The sequence below is a fragment of the Mastomys coucha genome, unplaced genomic scaffold, assembly GCF_008632895.1.
Source record: "Mastomys coucha isolate ucsf_1 unplaced genomic scaffold, UCSF_Mcou_1 pScaffold4, whole genome shotgun sequence".
Lineage (NCBI taxonomy): Eukaryota > Metazoa > Chordata > Mammalia > Rodentia > Muridae > Mastomys > Mastomys coucha.
Window position 1 is genome coordinate 29,359,475 of NW_022196910.1, and position 17,225 is coordinate 29,376,699.

Genomic DNA, 17,225 nt, shown 5'->3' on the forward strand with positions numbered 1-17,225 from the left:
CCCACCCCCCCACCCCCCCGCCAAGCAATCTGGGCGGGGAGGAAGGGGGGTTGCTGCGGATCACATGAGGCTCGAAGTTCGAATCTCTGTCTCGAATGCTCTTCTGTTGACTGCTGTACTCTCTCTCTCTCTCTCCCTCTCTCTCTCTCTCTCTCTCTCTCTCTCTCTCTCTCTCTCTCTCACACACACACACACACACACACACACACTCTCTCTGCTCAAGGTCCCGCCCATCCTTAGTAAAATGCCCACTATGCTAATCTTCTGGGCTAGTAACTCCTAGGAGTCGCTCTGCTGCCTTATCTGACTAAAAATGAGGATTCTACTTGACCTTGCCCTGGGATAAGTCTCCCATTCTGTAAGCTTCTATGCCCTACCTACAATGCCGAAGGCAATTCCTCTGGATGGGTAACAGTCTTTACGAAATTCCAAGCCAGTGTTTGGTTAAGATGTTGGAACATTGGTAAAGGTCAGAGAGCAATGTCCAATTTTGTCTAGCTCTTAGTAAATCATATCTTGGTGGGCACCTAGCACACGAGTTCTCAAGGGCATATCTGAGTTAGGGGCTGCTACAAATGAATTCCAAGAGACTTGCTTCCTTTGAAACTTTTACCTCTGGTCTATGGCCAAGCTTTTGGGCTCATCACAAGACTTCATTGGAGTGGGCGTGGCATTTCCCCAATTCAGCCACAGTGATCACAAGCTTCTGTCCATTTGTTGAGTGCTAGTATGTGCAACTCTTTCAGCTGCTTATTGGCCCCCTCAAAGGGCAGCCATGCTAGGCTACTGTATGCAAGCACACCACAACACCAGAAACAGTGGCATGCCCCAGGCCTCCCTTTGAGCTGGATCCCAATTTGGTCCTGTCACTGGACCTCCTTTCTCTCATGCTCTTCTCCATTTTTGTCCCTGCAGTTCCTGTAGACAGGAACAATTCTGGGTCAGAGCTTTTGACTATGGGATGGCAACCCCATCCCTCCAGTTGATGTTCCCCCAACCCACTGTAGAGCACTTCATCAAAGGTCTCTCCCTTTGAATCATGATAGTCTCTCACCTTCCAAGTGTCTGTTACATTCTAGAGCCCCCCAACCCTACCTCCTACCTCCAGAGGTTGCCTGTTTCCTTCCCTGTCCTTGTGTGTGTGTCTGTGTGCTGTGTGTGTGTGTGTGTGTGTGTGTGTGTATGCCAAAGCCAAAGTTATATCTTTGTCAATATACATCGATACTTACTGAGGTTTTAAGTAAGGAATATTTTTATAATTGTCTACTACATTAGGTCCTGTGTTAATATCCAGAAATAAAATCTGTAATAGTATTTCCCTTGTCATCAAGGAGTAACCTCCCAAATCTGAAAATGGATAAGTAAATAAACATAACATACAACTATTGTGATGAAGTATCCTCTGGAGCTTACAGTTTTGAATAGAACTTTCACACAGCTTTGAAATTACATTTTTGGGACAGTAATATTTGGGTTTCTCAAAAATTGTATATGTTAACTAGCAGATACCTTTGATCTTATAGTTAGCTAGAAGTAGACCCCTAAATTGGCAGATTGTTTCAGAATTATTACTGAAAAAAAGTTACACGTAATTTTTATTAAATATTTCAGAGTTGCTGTTAGAAGGCTCCATCTAAACTTGTTGCAAGGGATTAAGTGCATATGCTGATAAGAAGTATGAAAATTCTATAGCATGTATATAAAAATTAAATTAAAGATTGATTTATAATCTCAGGAATTTACCCATTTGCAGTAACAACTTTTCTGAAGAGCAATAATCTTTGTTGAAACTATCTCAGACATAAATGTTTTACATTTGATATCAAAGTATTATTATTGAGATGATATCTGAGGTATAAAAAAACATGGTTAATAGGAAGACTTAAGCAGATGACTTAAAATTATGGGAACACTTGAAAAATAGAAGCCATGCATGTAATAAATATATATGTATATATATATATATGTATATATATATATATATATATATATATGTAGAGAGAGAGAGAGGCATACATGGAAAATACAGGACAGGGAGAAAGTAATGGGAAATAATATAACTACATTTTAATTCTAAAAATAAAAAATAAATAAAGGCAAGAAGAAATGCCTTCTGTATTCCTAGTGACTTTTATTAAAAGTGCTCTTGGTGTTCACACTCTGTGCTTCACACGGAGAAAGGAGTTTCTTGTACCACTTTCTGTTAGGTATTAGCCTCATCATGAAGGACTTTTCCCAAATGAACTCATCCAATTCATGAATTTTTTCATTGGTCATATTTCTAGATAACATTTCATTGTAAAATTAAGACTCCCTTAAATAACTTGGTGGGGATGCAAACTGTCTATACTAATTGTAAACTGCTTAAAAAATAAAGTATATTAATTTTTAAACTATCCTTCATATTAAAGTACCAGAAATTTCTCTATACAATAAATGTCAAATAAGTACAGATTTGTTTCCAAATGCCAGTCTGGCAACACAGGTATTTTTGATACAGTTAAATGTCTAATTTCCATTCCATTTGCCTACCTATGGTATGGTCTTTCCATCTTCCTGACAGGTATGCATTATTTTTTTCTATTGAAGAAGAAACAAATTTAGACTAAAAATTAGTCAAGATAACAGTCACAGAAGTCATGGAACTAATAAAAGGAAAAAAAGATTGAAAGTAATTTATAGTAGTACAATTTTATATGAAATTTTTAGAAAATAATATTAATAGCACATAGCTAATATTACTTAAACGGGAAAGACTGAAACATAAAGAGAAAGGAGAAATGTTTTGTTATAATAGAAAGACTATGCAATTTCTCCTTACATTTGGGAGCTAGGCTACTTATGTAAAATATTATAAATAGTATGAAATACTCATACAATTATCTCTAGTGTTAATATTGACAATATTGTTTAAAGCAATTAGAGAATGTGCATTTCATACCCCATACAAGTAACCATAAACATCAATTGTGTAGACACTAATGACATTTCAAAATATTTAGGCTTTTAGTAAAAGTCCCAATTTTCTGGTTATTATGCTGTGTCAAAATTATGTGCTTTTACAATGTTAATATTTTAATATTGCCAAGTAAAGTTATGAAATTGGAACACTTAAATTGTTATTTGAGCACGCTATTAAATTAAATGCAAAGTATTGTTTCTCAATAATAGCTTAAGGCCTTTATCTTTCCAAACTAAATTAACATAATTGTAAGCAAGAAGAAAAATTGAGAAGTTATTTCTTATACTGAAATCTTAGTAACATCTACATTTGTCCAATAAAAGCTGGAATTCTGAGATTATTCAATTTATATTCATCCATATAAATTATGTTTATAATTTATTGAACAAACATGAGTCAATTCTCAAGTTACATTTGTGAAAAAGGACTGAAGGCAATAATTATACATCTAATAGAAATATGTATGATCTATCATCTTTAAACAAGCAAATATTGAAAGGAGGTGTGAATATATAACTTGGGTCTGCAACCTAATATAGAAAACTGAGAAGGAAATATAATTTCAACATATATGTGTGCTATGATGGTGTGTAGAAAAGTTTATCAGTGAGCCAACCTATTTTAAAAGTAAAATTTGATCTCACTTTTCAGTAAGTCACTACTGCTTTCCAAAATGTTCTTGATTATTCTGTGTAAGCATATATGCTATTTGTATACTCATGTCAATCTATATACAGTATAGGATAACTGCTTTATCACAGTATAGAGTGATACTAAGACAAACAGATTAAAAGTGATTTGTGTTTAATTATGCCAAAGATGTTTTTCTAGAACTCCTAGGAAACATGTGTATTAAAGATATTTTAAAAATCATGTGCAGAACTACAAAACAGAAAAATTACCATCCACTTATTAGAATATTTTGAAATGATGTATATGTATTTAAGATGTATATAAAAATGCAAAATGTTTTATTAATTTTTTAGATAGGTTGGCTCTGCTTATTTTGTTTGTTTTTACTCTTTTTCATTTATTTATTTATTTATTTAGGTTTGTTTGGTTTTTAGTTGGTTTTTTGTTTTGTTTTGTTTTGTTTTGTTTTTGTTTTTGGGTTTTAGGAATGAGTTGATTCTTAAAACAATTAAGAGTCAACCCAATGTTAGTTTTACTTCCCTGTTTTAAATAAAATCTACTTCAAACATAACGTATGGGTTGTTCACACTTGGATAACTAGCAGCGCTAAGGTTGGATAATTCAGCACCAGTCTGCATTTCATAGAGGGCTGTATGACAGAAAAACTAGCAAAATACATATGTAGTTTAAAATAAGAATGATGTATTCTTTTTATGAATGAATGGATTCCTAACAATAAAACCTGGTGGGGCACACTCACTACATGGACTGTCATACAGGAATTCTTTTTTGGAGGGGGATTTTGACAATTGCAAAGCATTATGGAAGAATTTGGCAATTGTAGATTTTTCCCATATTTACATAGAAATAAATGAACTAGACTATCACTAAATAATATCTAAATAAGGGTGAAATATTACTGCTGTCAAAAGAAATAAAATGTAGGGAGAATCTGTACTAGATTCATCACAGAATTGTAAAAATACTAAGTTTAAACACAAACTTATGGTAGAAATATTTCTGTAGTTGCTGTTATGATATATGAAATTCTTGTAAAATTTTTGGGTTTGAAGAAACAATGTGGTAAATGGATAGACACAAATTATTATGAAGATTTTACTTTATCGCACATTGAAGACTCTTCACTGTCTTATTATGTAGGGAAATAGGTGGCTGGCATTACCACAAAGCATTTTCTTCACAAGGATCCCACTGAGTATAAAGATGACTGGAATCATGCACGTCTTAGAATACTTATATAAGTATATTTAATGTTGCCTATAATTTTAATCTTAAATACAGAAATGCATAAGTGATATCAGTAAAATTAAATTTTAATTTTTCAGAGTCCTGATGTCTCCCAGATCCTAGGCTAATATCCAAAGGTAAGTATGGCTAAAGATTGTATTTATAAACTTAACTTGATGTTTGCTATGTCACATATGCTAAATGTGTTTATCACTAATTTTACCCACACTACACTAATTTTATGAAATGTGCTACATTATACACATGTTTTTAACTTCAGAGGAATTTACATATGTAGAATTGCATATGTATATTATTTATGAGTTTGGAGTTTACTGCTTACAGTAAGCTACAGGACACTGAAAAATGCAGGATTCATAATAGCTCAGCTCAGTGATGGTAATTCTGCTTTCCTCTAAGTACAGAATACTATGATAATGCAAAAATTCTCTCCTGTGCAAAGAAGCATGTTTGCTCTTTCCTAACAGGATCATAATGTCTAGTAGAGCATGTGTTTCATTTTTATATTGATTATTTTTTTAAAAGAGGATCTCACTAGCCCAATATTTTGCATGCTCTTTTCCCCAGATTTCAGAGTGATGGGATTACATACATGTATCACCATGTCCAGCTATGAATTTTTAATGAAAGAAAAAATTTGCTTCTGGTTTTGTTAATACACATTACATTGGGGAGATTAACTTTGATTTTGCCTACCCCAATCTATCAGTACCAATCTATCCTTCATCTGTAAAATTTAAAGAGAAATGAAAAAATAATAAATTTCTTTGTGTTCTGGGTATACATGGACATTTCACTTGATGCCTCATGATCAAAGAGAATCATTGTGTCGGGTGCATATACATACTCATGACAATTAGATGATTATGTATGTTTAATAGTAGATTAAGTGCAAATATCCACCATAAAATGGTGTCTATGCTCTGCATTGTTTTATATGTTCTAATATTCTACTTTTAAATTCTATGGATTCAGTTATTTACTATTGATTATTATTTTGGCTCTCAGTTTAAATTCCTAAGGATAAATGGTCATTTTCTGTTGTTATTGATTATTTTCATATAAATATATAGATATTTCTGATATTCTTTTCAGAATTATTCTTCAAATCTGTTTACCATTGTTAGTGAATAGTGAGAGATTATTCTGAAGTTTTATCATCCCTCACATTACCAACCTACCCTTCTGTATTCGGTCACATGTGACACAGACCAGAGCCCATGTCATCTTGACGGAAAATAAGGAAACCCTTCCATTTTATGGTGTTATAGAATCTGCTATGCAGTGCAGCTTTTGTATTAAATTAATTATCACATCATGTTTTTCTAAACCCTGGGAGGGTTTAATGGAATATAACTCCATTATAAGTCAAGCAACATAAGTATTTTTAACTTCAAAGCTGATATGAAGAGCATAGTGTAAGAAAAAAAGTGAAATAAAGGCAAAATCCTCATGTTGAATAAATGTGTAGTGATTTTGAATGACTTCCTCAATATTCCATCTCTCATAACTTGCATATTTAGTTCTCTCTATTCCTCTATCAGTACCCTGTCACCACAGTAGTAACTTCAGCAGAACCAGAAAAAATGAGGTCTAAAGAGTTTGTATCCCTAAAACCATCAATATGCATAGCCTGCCATGAATCATTCATGTATAGTTGAACAAGAACTGTTTCAAAATAGATGATTTAGGAATCTTACTAATATGAACATGACTCTCCCTTTATGGTGTTATTCAATGTTCTGATTTCAATGGATGAGAATGAGAGCCAATGTAGATTGATGCACACCTAATCATTTATACTAAAAATGAGCATCCAAGAAACTGAAATAGTGAGGCAGGGAAGTTCCCAAAGTTTCTTACCTACTAGATAGGACCATTGTCTTCTCATGCCTCCTATATTATTGTATGTATCCTCAGGGTTTCCAAGCATCAGATCCTCATTTTCTTGGTTTTAATCACCAACTATATTTTTTTCTTTCTACATATTTTACTACTCTTCAAACAAGCCTACATAATTTTCAAATCCTAGTGAAGACACAGCAATGCACTTTTTTTGTGACCCTAATACAGTCTTATTAACAATATACATTCAGTGAGTAAAGCTAATTTTAAAAACCTACTTTTTAATTAAAGGCAGGGAAAATATTTTCAAACAGCCTTGACCATATGTAGAGGCTGAAGAAAGGCTTAATATTGAAAAGATCATATACAATACTCAGAGAGGATTCATCTTCAGCTGTCAGCATGCACAATGATTGGCTAACAAACATATGTAACTCCAGCCCCAGGAGCATCCAGAGCATTTGGCCTGTGGTTACCAGCACATGTACACAGAGACATGCATGTGTGCACATACTCAACTAAAAAGAAAAGCATGACAGTATAGAAATTAATCAACCTATTTTTCCTTATTATTATTCACATATTATTTAACCCAAAGATTAACCTTCACTTAAATACTAATAATTTTTTCAACTCAAAACTGCTCTTAAATTATATATTATTCTATGTTTTAAGGTAGGTTATATATTATTCATTCCTTTCATTGAACACTCTTTGTGGATTTGCTGATTGTTTGTGTATCACAATGATTTTCTCATGCCAGTGCAATTCCTTCATAGGTATGATTGTCCAGAGAGCCCTGCAATGCTTTGTTGAGCTTCCTCAGTAAGTTAGAGGAATCCAATCCAAATCAGTTCTGGGCAAGCTCTTTTCATACATCACTATCAACTATAAGCACATCTTAGACTGTTGAAATTTATCTGCAAGTTGAGATAAATTTTTGTTATTTTAGAATTTCTACATTAAGAGCAATTCAATGGTTCTCTTTTAGCTTTATTCAATCAAAATAACCCCAGTGTCTGGCATAGCTAATTGTACTGTGGTTGCATTAACTAGAGAATGCCTGATGACTACTGGCTGGACAGAAGATTCCTGCTTGAGAGAGAACACCTGTGATTTCTTTGCTTTTTTGCTTGTTTTGTTTTTGCTTTTTCTTTTACTTTTTTTAGAATAAGCTATCCTGTGTAGCAGCAGTATTCAATCTTAAATTTATTTTAAATGCTTACATTTACAGTATGTTTATTATATATTTGTATTCACTTTTAAAAGTAAACTAAATGCTCAGACTCAAAAATTCACATACAAGTAATATTATAGAGCCTGAAGACTTTATGCATACTTAAACATTAAAATTAATTAAAAAGAGCTCTCATAAATTTTAAAAGCAAAAAGGGGTATATAGAAAAACTGGAGGGAGAAAAGGGAAGGAGGAAGATATATGATTACATATAAATCTCTCTTTCTCCCGCTCTCCATTCTTCCCTCTTTCTCTTTTTCTGTGTGTATGTTTATCTCTCTCTCATATATATATATATGTATATAATTAGAGACTTACATTGATATGTGTTTAGTTTATAAAATTACATGCAATTAAACTGTGTTTATTCATTGAACTCACAAAGTAATGAATAAATAGCACATAAAGTCTTATTACTTTGGTCATGAAGCCAACCAAACAAATTAACTATAAAACAAAGACTGCATAATACAATATTCATAACTAAAGGAAGATTCAAGGTTTTATTATTCTGTCCAACCATGATTAATGCTGCTAAATAAGATATGATCTTTCTGAAAAAATTCTAAGTGTTTAGAATAGCTATTATTACTTCTCCCATAGTATCTTTCATAATGAAAATTTTATTGAGATTTGTGACATGAAAAACATTAAATAGTCATAGGAATCAATATGTGTGCTATTTAATTGGCTTAATCATCAACAAATGAATAGATAGTATAATTGAAAATAGGCAGTAGGAATGATGAAGATTTTTAGGCTCGTAAGAGGCTCTGGGAGGTTTTCAATTTCAGAGATCTGGCTGAAGAAATAAAGGTTCCAGGATGAAAAGGCATTGATTAAAAATTTGGCCTAATTATTTCCTCAATAGTGTAGACTATAAGGCTTAAAATTAGCTTTACATTGATCATAGATGTTTCTAAGGGAAAGTTTTATCATATTCTTATACACATTATTTAACATTATTTATTTGGCCATGTGTCTTTGTGTGAATCTATGCACAACCAACTGTGTTTGAGGTGATGCATATCACTATACAGACATTGGAAGCAAGGAGAAGTTATTGGTGCCTTTATCTCTTACCATCTACTCCTTTGCAACAATGGATTTTTCTGAATATTTGTTTTAAGTGACTAGTAAATATAGTTTTTCTACACACTCTCTCATACAAGTAGAATCTGGAATCTAAACATGCACCAGCAGGTCGTCTGGGTGCTAGGATCAAATTTCTGCCCATAATATTTTTATTATTATTTTCATCATTTAATTATTTTATTAGTTGTTTATTATTATTAAGCCATCTCAAAAATTTCTAAAGAAATTATGTAATTTTGTAGACAGAAATCTTATAACACATGTATATATGTATATGTATATATGTGTGCATATATATATACACATATGTAACTCAGAACACTTGAATATACAGAATAAATATTTACTCTTAATATAACTTCTAAGCTGCTTATTACCATGAATAAATGCTTACATATAAGATACAACTGTTAATATAATCCAGGTTAGGTATGCTCAGAAGTAAAATCCATGAGCGTCTGATGTATTGTAATGAATGAATGCGTTTGGAACTTACCCCTTTAAAGAACCCCTGCCCATTTATAGCCAGACAATACTCATGATTGGAATATTGCAGAATACTATAACTGAAGATCATGATTTATCTTCTCTATACCTAGCAAATAGTCAATACTGAAATTATATCTAGGAAGGAATATTCTATAATAATGACTAAAGATTAGTTTGAACAAAATTTACTTAGGCAATAAGTTATATCTACATAACTATTAAATCATTTGAAGACATAAAATTCACATAAGTATTTTTATACTTTTCACAATTCAAGTGAACTCTATTTGAAATTGAAACAATAAATCTCTGTGATCTCTAAAATATAAAAAGTAACTATTTTATTTAAAATTGATGATAAAGTCACAAATGACAAATCTATCTACTGTCAAAAACCAAAGTAAAGGTAAAAAGAAATTCTTTAGTTAGGATGACAAACTATTTTTATTTAAAAGCATTTTCAAAATCCAACTGCCATACTGGATATATGGAACCGTTACTGCCAAGAGTCCAATAAAAGGTGTATAAATGTTATTTGGGATATAGTCAATTACTGAAGAATGAATATAAGAACAATCTTACATTTTATGGGGGTACTACAGGAAACGGTGTGTCAAGAGAGTAAGAGTTTGTGAAAGGGATTACATGGAAGAATGGGACTTCATGTGACCTGTAAAAGAACCTCAGAAGAAAAGTGCCGGGATTCTCCCCTACAGTACATCTGGTCCTGTACTAACTGCTAGGACTGCTTCTACTGCAGGGTCAGATGCTTTGTCAAGCTGAGAAAAATCGTGGATGTGAATATTCTTCAAAAAAATATACTCTCGTATTTTATTACTGTACCTCATGCATGGCCAGCTTCTGATTGTGCTCACCACAGGGGGTCCGTGGCTGGAATTGCTCTGTGGCATCAATTTCTGGAAGATATGACAGGCACTGGAGTCTATTTATCCAGTAGTCAAAGGACCTGACTGATTCTTCATTTCCATAAGATTCATAAGTGATATTTGACTTTCTCTATATACAAAAAAAGCACCAAATTATGTCAAATAAAATGAGCAGTTTAGATGCATAGAAATTGGTGTCCCAGAAACAGAGACTTTGAGAGAAAATCTACAAAAAAACCCTTAATTCAGTCTAACAGTGGAAGCAAATGTATTCATGATAGAGTTGTAAGAATAGAATAGACAGCTTTATTAGAGCCTAAGAAATGTAAACTCTTAAGAGCTACAATTGCTGAAAACACATTTTAGCTGACATTTAGGAAATTGTGCCCTTATTAATGCCTCAATTTATCTATCAGGGTTTGCACACACTCTCAGATATATCCTTGATAAATCATATCTATATTATATTTAATGTGCCCAGAAATCATACCATGATAATAATCAAGAACGCTGCAAAAAAGGCATAAACTCTGATTAGTTTAGTTTATGGAATTTCTATACACACCTGAAGGAAGAAGGGTTCTCCAGCTATTATAGAGCAAGAAGTGGGTGAAGCTGGGGACACTGCTCATTTTGTAGAATATTTGCCTAGCATACAGCAGGTCCTCTGATCCTAAACACTATAGAACCATAAACTGTTCTTTGTGGTAAATGTGTATCAAGTAAGCAGGTAGGAATTGGAAAAAAAAAAAAAAAAAAGATCAGAAGTTCAAGGTCACTTTTAGCCACATAGCCAGACACATGTCAGCCTTGAGTATATGAGACTCTGTCTCAGAAGGAAGTTTTATATTTAGTTGGGTACTTGTGTTGGGACTGAGAGAAATACTATACACAGAAGTTCCAGAGGTCATTAGGTTCTGAAAACATCTCTAAGGTGATGGTCAGCAAGACTATGCCTTACATTGCCACTCAAAATCCAGGCAATGGATCCACACAACTGCTTCATGAACTAAGAACATGAGGTTTAGATAGAAGGGCAACTCAGTTGGATCCAGATCTCTGACACTTCAGCTGGAATTCCCTATAGGCTACACTCCTGACTCACAACATGCTCCAATGAGAAATATTGCTTTCCTTTGTTGAAATTCTGGTACCCCCACACAAAATAATACACAATTAATATTTTTGAAAACAAACCCGTGAATTCTGTATATTCAGAAATGGACTTCTTATTCCCAGCTAGGAAAATCAAGAGTATCTAAATCACGTAGCACCTAATGGAAATGATTTGCAATTTTTCAAAAAGGTACCTTGAGACTATAAAATTAGAATATTTAGTCTTAATCTGACCTGCATTATACAGCTAATTGCAGCTAATCTGTTCCGTAACCTACATGTCAACCTCTTACTTCCAGAAAACCTGCCAGCTCCCTGAATTTTGAGAAAAAAAAATGTTTTCTTCTACTTTAAAAAAAAATCTGAATAAGGAATATATGTGGGAAGAAAAATATATAAAATTCATCTATTTTTTTTTTATTTTATTTTTGGTTTTTCAAAACAGAGTTTCTCTGTGTAGCTTTGGCTGTCCTGGAACTCACTCTGTAGATGAGGCTGGCCTCTGACTCAGAAATCCGACTGCCTCTGCCTTCCAAGTGCTGGGATTAAAGGTGTGTGCCACCACTGCCCAGTTCATCTAATATATTTTAATGTAGATTTAAAAATAGTTAAAGATAAATACACACTATTTATAGGAATGTGGAAAGAAGAAAAATTAATTATCTAAGAGATGATCTTCATTATAGATCTTGTTGCATGCACTGTTTTCCAAGAGACATGAAAAACCATTCACATACCCCAAACAGGGCACCAGTGACTGATCAAAGTATGATTATCCCAAAGTTCAAGTTGGTGAGCTCATTCATTTGGCTTACTTAAAGAGGATAGGTGAGAGGTTATATTTAGGAACATGGACACACACACACACACACACACACACACGCATGCATGCTAGGAAGTTAACTGAAAGGGAGACTCATGATTGTTATGAAGAGGCCTGAAATGAGACTTTTCTGTGCCCTGTGTGTGTGTGTGTCTGTGTGTGTGTGTGTGTCTGTGTGTGTGTGTGTCTGTGTATGTGTGTCTGTGTGTGTGTGTGTGTCTGTGTCTCTGTGTGTGTGTCTGTGTCTGTGTGTGTGTGTGTGTGTCTGTGTGTGTATGCTAATTTCTCCCTAAACCATTAGCCCACGTGTACTTTGTGGAGAATTGCACACAGCTGTCAGGAAGTCTGGCCAAGGAAAGGGGGCCGCAGTCTCAGGTGATGGGGCTCATCATCCTTGTTCAACCCTTCCTCCTATAAGGAAAGATCAACAAGCACAACCTTGAGAGTCACCTGCAAGCAATTTCAGCATTACAGTCTTCAATCAGTACTTTAGAACATTTGCTCGGGCTTTGCCTTGACTTTCATCCAGTGGAATAGTGTTTTTCCTAACTTTCATGGTTACTCCCTCCTCATTTTATGGTTAAAGTGTCGAGTTGATGTCTGCTTCAGATACAACTAATTTCTGTAGTTTTTATGGTGTTACATATACCAGTAAGATGTTCTTGTGTCTGTAAACATAGAAGATGTTGGCTAAGTGGGTAATCCTGCTTCTGTTGCTTTTGAACATAGCTGGCTGTTTCTTCTCCTATGCATATTATTTTTCACTACTTCAAATTTTTCAATTATATACTTATTTGATTATTTATAGTTGTTCTAAGAGCCCCTAATAATTGTTTAGCCTAAGCTTCTTATTTTTCTCTGCTTTAAAATGAGAACACAATTTCTCATTCTAGGAAATTAGATTTTTTGTTTTTTTCTTCAGTATCAGATTTATTGATTCATTGTTTTTAATATCTCAAAAACAGCTTTTATAACTTTTATTAAATGTGGTTTTTTGAAGATTTGGTACATATGTAAAGAACATTCTGATTACTTTTTCTACTCACTCTTCTCCTTCTACCCATTTCAGCCCACCTCAATGAAGCTTTTTCCCACATCTGTGTCATTTTATATGTTTTGTTTGTTTGTTTGTTTGTTGTCTCACTGAGTTTATCCAGAGCTATTGGTATTTGAAACTTTCCATTGTACTAACAGTAGAAAACAACGGAAGACAGATTACTGTGTCTTTCCAAGAATCAGTCAATAATAAATAATTCTGCAGAAAGGTGTGAGGCTCCTCGGTGAGCCCCTCCACATGGGGCTGACTTTGTCCTGGACCAGTACAGGCAACAGCAGCTGCAGCAGGATCATGACTGAAGTGGCTATGTCGACTCAGAAGGCCCCTTCCCCTCCCTTCCCTTCCCTTCCCTTCCCTTCCCTTCCCTTCCCTTCCCTTCCCTTCCCTTCCCTTCCTTTCCCTTCCCTTCCCTGTCTTCTGCTTCTAAGGCCTCTGTGCCTCCTCCTCTGACATATTCACTGAACCTTAGATGGGTGATATGAATACTCTGTTTAGGGCTGAGCATTCAACTGCCCTGTATTCTCCATACATTGAACAGGTATGAGTCTGTATTCCTTACTTCTCACTGCAGAGAGAAATTTCTCTGATTAAGATGGACAGTAATTTTCTATGGGCATAAAATAACTTTTTTAAAAAAGATTTATTGTGATTCATTTCAAGAAGATATTGCACCTCAGAAAAACTAGGTCTTAACTGCAGGAATTTAGCTTTGATCTTGATTAATATCTTGGTTCTACCTAAATTCCTCACACTTTTCTACACATTTTTTAATTAAATTGAAAATAGCAAAAACATCTGGTTTAAAGTGTCCAAGTATCTACTAGTCATTTGGCTTTTGATATTTCTAACTCCATTTCTATTGATCAGTTTTATTTTTCCTCTTTACACATTTTATTTCACATTTCTTGGATTGCTAGTGTTAGTGGTATGCAGACATGTTTATATTGAATAATGTATATTAGTTTTTTTTAATTTATAAAATTGTTATTTATCTTTGTTTGTTGATACGAGATTAGGGCACTGGATCCCACAGTGCTGGTTCCCAAATCATTCCCTTATGTGGTTCTCTGATGTGACTGCTGAGAACTAACTCAGGTTCACAGGAGTCATAATCCATATTAACCCCTGATCAATTTTACTAGATGTGTCTGTCTGTTTTTATCTTCTTCAGAAGACTTTGAGTATTGTCTTAGAATGCTCTTGAATTCTTTTAAACTCTTTCATCTTTGTGAATGTTGCTTTTGAGATTTACTACTTAGCAAATGTTTAGCATTGTACTATAGAGCAGTTTGTTTCCATTAAAACAGTTTGTATCCATTAAAAGGGTAAATTTTGCAAGAGCAAAGATCTTTTCCAAGATGGAAAAAAAATGAATACCCTTTGTTTTGCTATTTACTTTGTTTTGCTAGAACAGTTTCTAGCTCTGTATGAAATCATGAGACTATTTAATCACTGAAATTGAAAGTTGGATTTTTTTTTTTTTTTTGACTGAGGGCATTTGCCTTCCCTTGATGGTTACCGGGAGATGTGTGTTCATTTGAGCAGTCTCTGCGGAACTCTTGAACTCCCTCTGTGCAGGCTGCTAGTGTTTAGGACTCTGCTGCATTCAGTTGGTGGGTATTCTTCCCATGACACATCGACCTTTTTCTCTAATTCCAGGGGTTGTTTCCTGTCCTTTGTCTATTTTATGAAGTGAATGTACTCTCGTAGTAAGTTGCGCCTCAGGTCAGCTCTTCTAGTTTCCTTTGTTCTGGGACCAGGTTTCAGTGTATCAAACTTCATATTCTCTGAAAGTCATAGTTGTAAGTATTTGTATAGCTTGATGTGGGAGTCTCACATAGAAGGGTAAAGATAGTCAATATGATGTCACAGAAACAATTTTTTTCAATGTTAATATTTCTTACATTTTAAAATAATTTTCTTATATTTTAGAAGTTTTAGATGGTCATTATCCATCTAATGGATGCAATGGTATATTTTACATTGAAACACTGTTTAATTTTATATATGTATTTATGTATGTGTGCATGTATGTATGTATGTAGGTAGGTAGGTATTTGTGTATATGTACTTGCCACGGCATTTTGGAAGTCATTTCTTGCTTTGAAAATCACTGAGGCATGATTTTTCTTACGTTACTTGTGTTTGACATTTCTGCCTCTGCCACCCTAGCAGTCTTGCAGTAGGAGTTCTGGTAGCATAGCTGGGCATGCTCACAGTCGTACTTGTAAAATGTTGCTCTGAGGAATGAACTGTGGTTGTAGTCCTTTGGAGACAGACATTTTTACCTTTCGAGTCATCTTGCAGGATAGGTACATTACTTATAGTATCTACTACATAGGTAATGATATATTCTATGATGAAAATCTGGGAGATATAAGAAAAATATAATTTTATTGGACTTATTCTTTTAAAGTTATATATCAGTTTTTCTTTCTTAGAGAATACCTTAATCTGGAAAACAGTTTTATTATCTCCTTAATTGTTCTATATTACAACTATACTTATGTAGTTATTTTTACTGTGAATAACTTTCTTCTACTCCATTAGTAGGAAGTAATTATTTTCTTCCTGTGTGAAGTCAGATGAAATCACTAAAAATTCCTAATTTCATTGTGGATCTTTCTCTTTGGATTAAAAATCTTTGTCTACAGGTTTATAGGTGTCTTTGGATCATTTAGCATTACTCGCACCATAAAATAAATTACTCACCTCTAATTCTCATTACCACCATTTCTCACCATTCACTATTCACAAATGTAGTTCCTCACCCAAAAGAAAGGTGATAGCTCTGATTTTAATATATTTTACTTCTTTCTAAACTACTTGATACACACATATATATATATATATATATATATATATATTACACACACACCACACACATACATATATATATTCACAAAACCATTGAAATTATGACATCATTTTATTTGTCATGACATCGAATACAATCTATCAAAAACTTTCAATTCTGGTACACATGTTGGTGAAATACAAATGCTTTGGTTGGTTGGTTGTTTGTCTTGAATATTTATCTGGTTTCACCACTGCTCTACAACATATTAATGAAACATTTGTAAAATACACTGATAGTCTGCTACATATTATGCCATATTACTGTAGAGGAGAGGAAAATTTCTGTTTGTTTTTAGCTCATCTTCATTAGCCAGTGACTCCACCCTGGTACAGTTCAAATGTTGAAGCAGTTCTTTAACATAAGAATGAATTCTAAGCCTTTTAAAAATAAGACACAATATTGTGTCAATCTAAGAAGAGATTCTATGTTGTTGATTGCTGAAATTATTCATTATGAGCTCTATTTTTCAGATATCCATTGTGGAGAATGTATCCCAGGCAAAACATTGTGGAAGACAGTTTAGTGACCAGAAGTAAAATTTTTATCTCCCTTGGCTTGTACCTTCACACAGTTTCTTCTGACAGAACTGTTGTAATATCAAAGGATTGATAGACATGCACACACCTCTCTGTATTCTCTCTCCCCCTGGACTTTCATGTGTCCAAAGGTGGTGACAAATTTTCGTGTAAACTGTTGTTATTGAACATGGAACTGGGAGAGTCAGAAAGGAGATCCTGTCAAGTCCAATAAAATTGAGTTCACTCAAATAGCAGGAAGCATTTCAAGCAATAAATGGGCAGTAGGTTTCTGTGAAATGTGTATGTTTTGTAGAGTTACTACGGTCTTTAATGGATTTATGGGATCAGATCTGAAATGATGTGTCATTAATTAGCAACCCTTTGACAAATATCTTTACAAATGTTAACTTTTATATTGTCTATTCTCTACTTTT

General features: G+C 33.8%; 1 protein-coding gene across 1 annotated transcript in view; it reads left to right on the forward strand.

The window, feature by feature from the left end:
* Mgat4c (MGAT4 family member C) overlaps positions 1–17,225 on the forward strand; it is a 713,319-nt gene that overhangs the window by 176,509 nt on the left and 519,585 nt on the right. Inside the window, exon 2 of the mRNA XM_031348868.1 lies at positions 4,942–4,980. The gene's annotated coding sequence lies outside the window, so the exon portion shown is untranslated. The remainder of the gene's footprint in view (positions 1–4,941; positions 4,981–17,225) is intronic.